Raw genomic sequence first — 6000 nt, 5'->3', positions numbered from 1 at the left:
AGGGCCGAAGGTGAGGCCCATTCAAATGCAATTTCTCTTCACTCCGCAGAGTGGTGAGGCGCACTCTGTATTCAGCAAACACTGACACATTTAATATGAAGCACTTTCGCTGCCACTTCTTCTTATTGAACGCTTTCCGACTTGGCAGGCGTGCAGTTATTAAGCCGTAATAAATAACGGCAGGCGTCTCCTGTAGGCTGTCCTGAGTGCCACCGGTGATGAGAATGCAGTGGAAAAGGGAAGGCATGTGGGAAATAATATAACCGTGCACATACAGAACCCCACCATGTTGCTTTGTATCTTTTAGGGGATGGAAAGTAAGCATGAATGTACCGAACTAACCCAAAATATAGACAACAAAGACAGAATACCCGGCCTCAGATCCACCGATACAGACACACAAAGATGTAATTTTTCATTATAAACGCTCACTTTGACAAATGAGCCTCTATGATAGCTCCGAATCTGTGCAGAGCTATTGATCATCCCGCGGAGCAGTGCTGAACCTGCATGAAAACCTTGATCTATCGGCTCACGCAGTGTTCGGAGAGCAGGTAATGTTTGAAGCCCTAATTGGTGATCTAAATCTTCATTATTCTTGTGTTTAGCAGACGCCGCCGTCTGATCCTGTTTGTGCAATCAAAAGCATTTACACCGCGAGCGAGATGACTGCTCATTCATTTATCCACTCGTACAAAAATAAGAAGAAATGAGTAATAGAGACCCCTTTGTGCACCGCGCCACTTTAGCTTCCATAATTGTGGTCATAACTTATTTCAGGCATTTCATCCCACACAGAAACCTACCTGATGGCACATTACTTCACCGCCACTAACACGCTAACCCTTGTATGCTAGTGCACTCATTTTATATTGCATGCTACCTGAATGCCCATCGAGGCTGGATGCTTAATGCATATGCTTAATTTATATGCATAGCCTACAGTTGCTGTGTCACCTGCTCCGTCACCCCGTGTGCTGCATGATGTGAGGCTCTGCTCGCCCTTTCCTACACGTTCTTACTTGCAGGGTTACATGTTGACCCGTCTCTGCATACGGTAAATATCAGACGCCGTATTCCTCCTCGATTTCAGATCACATATTCCCTTATGCAGTCAACTGCATCTTAAAGAGCTACTGTTACATTTCTACATCTGCACACCTAGGCATATTAAATCTATATTTTGTAATGTAGCTGCGACTGAGCCTTTCTCTCAACCATTTCCTCAGATTACACAGAATACTTCATGCCAAAGACCTGGATCATTTCTGCATTGATATTCACAAGCTATGTGGTTAACCATATATCTGTACGCTTGTATATTTCAATCAAATGATCATTATTTGTAAAGCGCCAATTTATAACGAGAGTTATCTGGAGACGCTTTACAAAAGAGCATATGGGATAATATGCAGGAAGGATTTGTCCTTTGTGTTCCTCACATTCCTGTTGTCCACACTTCCTGCTGAGGTGGAGGTCGGAGCCGTGCATGAATGAGGACGGAGGTGGTTGTGGGGATGACACAGGCCGATGGTGGTGGCTGGGTGTCAGCGTCAGACATCACCTCCCTGAAGTTTGGGGGAGCTCCGTCTACTCGAGATTTGAATACTCGGTCTTGTTATTTTTGCCCATTTCTTGTTTAGTGGTAACATGTTCAAGGGACACGTTCACATCACGCCCCTCATAAGTCTCTGTGTCACAAAGAGCCGCTCTGTGTCAGCACCCCTTTGATGACTCAGTGCTCTTGTGCTGATTTAAATTAACTACATGCCAAAGCTGCAGCATCACTCAGGTGTCCTTGAGAAAAGATTCTGCTGCACGGTGTTATGTTGTTGTAACCTGTTCCAGTTTGGGTTCACGTTTTCAGTCGATGTTAGGGAGAAGTTTGTTGTGATCAACGTGGATGATTAATATCAGTGTCAGCTGGAGCAACGAGTGATAAAAGCAGGTTGAAGAGAGGGGGCTGTGCTCTCCAAGGAAGCAGATGCTCACCTTTCTCTCGGTGATGAAGAAGTGACACTTGTCAAGCTGCTTGGCTTTTCTCCATCACTGCGGAGGCATCGAGCTACGGCCCCATGTTTCCATGAACAGTCTTTAAGAACATGGTACAAATGCTGGATTAAATATTCTACTTCAGATGAGTGAGTCAATCAGTTTCTGATGCCAGGGAAGAGATGTAGTTCATTTATGGTAACTTGTTTTTAGGCTGTAAGATAAAAACACATCTGCTGTCAAGTGTATTTGTCTGTTGAGAAAGTTCCTTCCTTTTGTTGATGCTCTGCAATCATTCCCGACAACTCACTCATTTAAAGGCACAGTGTGTAAAATCCACCACCAGGGGGCTTTCAATCGAATCAATAACAAGAGATGTGGTCCAGACTGGTGGGGAATCACGGGAGCTTTGATAACTGCTGGAAATATTTGAGGTAATGTAAGTACTCAACAACAAAATATGTAACATAGTCAATTTTAACTAATTTAGATATTCTAGTGTAAACATTCTCGCATACATCTCATACTTACGATTTTTTCAAAACCATTTTTTTTTCTTCTCAAGGACAGCTGAACAGAGAGCACTTCTAACAAGAGGAACATTGTTTTGCTTAGACTGAGCACAGAAAACACAATAAGACACCATATTGCAAAAATGAATGCAATAAAAAAGATTAGCATTTGATCTTAAATGTTTTGGTGACATTTTAAATTAAGGTCACAATATTTAACATTAGCATGCTAATTAGCATTAGCGTCATGGCTGCTTATTAGTCATTATTAAGTGCTAACTGTATCAGTACTTTATACATGACCATAGTCTATCTAACAGGTTGTTAACACCATTGGATGCCTCTTGGAAATCTCAGTTTAAAGTAAATTCAGTCTGTTTGAAGCACTGATAGTTTAGAAAGTTCATTCAGTAAAGAGAACAAATAGGAAAACATGAAGAAAGCACAAACGAGCCTGACATTTAACAGAGAATAAAGAATTTTAACACAAAAAATTGGAAAGGATAGTCCTTTAAACACACTCTTAGTCAGTTAATATAGTTAACATGGATCTTATTACAGCTGCAGCAAAGAAAAGAGAGCAAAGCAGTGTTCTCAAGAAGCAATTCTTCCATTAGCGGGGTCCGAAGGTTTAAAAAAACAAGACTATTTCCTTTCTTTATAGCCCGATCTCTGAGAGAGATCTAATCTAAATACTAGTTTTAGTACCAGTTCTCTGCACCTCAATCCAAACCAACCACCACTCTAATGGCTGTGCCTGCTCGCTGTTTAAAACTCTCGCAGTAAAAACTTGTTTGCTTATTACTGAAGAAAAGACAATAAATGTAATTAAAGGAAACTAAACAAGAGAGTATAGACTGAGCGGGGGAACTGCTCTGAGCCCTCAGCCACCAACAGCACAGAGATGAGTCTGAGCCCGGTGTAATGATAGTATCATACACTTCAGATTGAATCGGGTAAACAGTCTGAATAAATACAAACTGAAAGGATCACATGATGACCCGACATATTGAAAACCAAATAATCTGTCAGACATGAATTTTATTATAATTTGGTCTGGATTGAGATAACTTCTCACTTCCTGATACTACTCGGGGAATAGAGTGATATTGTAATGCTGGCTGCTGTTTATTACAAAGCACAAATGAAAACATGTTTTGTTCCCTTTTTTTTAGCTTGTAAAATTCTCTATTTTATATTTTCAGAGAGGAAGTCTCTGTCCTCAGCCTAAACCTGTTTTGTTCCCCCCATGTTTTATACAATATGCCACAATTTGATTCTAGAGATGACACACCATAAAGAACCATAAAGTCCTTGTATAAACTTGTACCCAGTGGCTTAGTGGTGCCTGCAGAAGTGGGCATACTATAAACTATTCCATTTCTTTTTTCTTTTTTAAAGCGACCCATCTAGCAATGCATTACCGGCCTGTTAACAGTGACACATAAGACTGCTCATGCATGATACATTGTCACTTTACTTCACTTCAATCAGGAGGGACACGTTAATGAATCCAAGATTAATATTTATTTAACATAATGTGATATTGAATTATTGTCAGAGAATCTTTGGGGCTTGAAATCTACAGGGTGATCCAAGATGTCCGCCCTGAGTGGCAGCAAGATCTGTCTGTCCCCAATGCAGTCAAGCACAGAAGGTGAAGGTGTCAGCTGATGTGATCTGATTTAGAAGCGAGTGCATAGACTTTAAATATTACTGCACAAAGCCTGAGTGACATCAACCATCTCTTCCTGCAGGGGGCGCTGGAGTCCCATCGATGGCGGTCTCCATGCTGGAAATGCTGTCTCAGTCTAACTTTCAGTCAACCTAACGACAGGCTGAGAGCTGGAGCTGAGGCGGGTTTTAAACCTCCTGACAAACCGTTACACCGCGCCCACCTGTCAATCAGGTCAGCTACACGCCTTATTGTGAATAACTCTTATCCTTCATCAAATCAAAACTGATGAGTCATCAAAACATTCACCCCCCGTACAGTGTGTGTCCATCCAGACATGAGCTAATCACACCTATTTGGTTTTTTGAACCAGGCTGTAAACATGTTCATCTCTGCTGTAAAAACAGGCTTTTTAGAATGGGTGTGTATGTGACTTCCTGTGCTTCTGCAGCCAGCCTCTAGTGGACACTCGTGGAACTGCAGGATTTTACACTTAGGCATCGTCTTCAATTGTCAACACTGGAGGTTGCTGCTTCAGTAGGAGTGAAAAATAATCGATTATACCCCGTGTTCTCTGCACTACACCAATATTTGTGCATAGTTTTCAAAGCAGTGCTCATTAATGTTGGCTGAGATTAGCTGCATGAGTTAGACTGATGTTGAAATGACCTCCTCTTTACAATTATTGCTAACGCTTTATGGACTCTGTTCCGAGAACTTAATTCAAACACTTAAAGCTATTCAAGCTTCATTGTGTTCGATGGCAGTGCTGAGTGTCAGTGCAGTAAGTGCTGCTGTTTTTTTTTTTCTCAAGAGTCAAAGGAAAGTACGAATGAGGAGGTCACGCCCGTCGATGGGTTGTATGGAAATGTGCTTTCAACATTGTGCATCATATCTCACAACTTGAGATGGTCTGCACTGCACAACAGCACAACATTTTTGTTTTCTATTTTTGCATTTTTTTAATGACGTAAGAGATGGTTTCACAGTTTAGACGGTTTTACTAAATCTTGTACATGATTGGGATAAGAAGACAGAAGAACACATGAAAAATCTAGAAGTGTAGTTTAGAAAGACATAATAACAGGATCAAGTCTGATATCTGATACCAAGTAATCATCCAACAATTAAAATATGGACACAGCAGGGTTGGTGATTTCCTCCAGATCCACTTTTTTAGATTTTGGTGTAAATTGTCTTTAGGTCCTGACCGAAATTAATAACTCATGTTCTCTGAAAAAGGAACAAAGAGAATCCATCATCTTTAGCAGTTTGTAAGTCTGTAAAAACTTCAACCAATGTCTGCCATGAGGTACCAATCTGATGAACCAATCAGACGCCTCCCTTACTCCCTGCTCGCTCTCTATGTTTGTCAAGCCTGTTCTGTGCAATCTAGGCGTTTCTTTTGATCAGTCACTGTGCCTTGACCAGCATATTAATTGTCTTGTTTGCTCTTGTTTTTATCAGCTAAGAAATATTGTCAAACTGAAGCCCATTCTTCCCGCAGCTCAGATTGAGATGATCATACATGCCTTCATTTCTTCCCGATTTGATCACTGTGACTCACTTTTTACCTTTCTTAACAAAACATCTCTTAAAACCTCTACAATTAATTAAATATGCTGCAGTCAGGCTATGAACCAGGTCTTCCAAAAGGTCACATATCACACGTGGTGAGGTCGTCTGCGATGTGGACACAGGAATTTGCATTCCTCACACTCTCTATTTAGGACCCATCGATGCTCAGTGGGGAGTGTGTGTATCTCTTAATTTGGTCAACTGGTAAAAATGTTACGTCATGTTTTCCTATTTAAAGGAGCC

This window comes from Labrus bergylta, chromosome 9 (assembly GCF_963930695.1).
Source record: "Labrus bergylta chromosome 9, fLabBer1.1, whole genome shotgun sequence".
NCBI classification, from domain to species: Eukaryota; Metazoa; Chordata; class Actinopteri; order Labriformes; family Labridae; genus Labrus; species Labrus bergylta.
The sequence above is the reverse complement of the archived record's forward strand: the minus strand, read 5'-3'. Positions refer to the sequence as shown.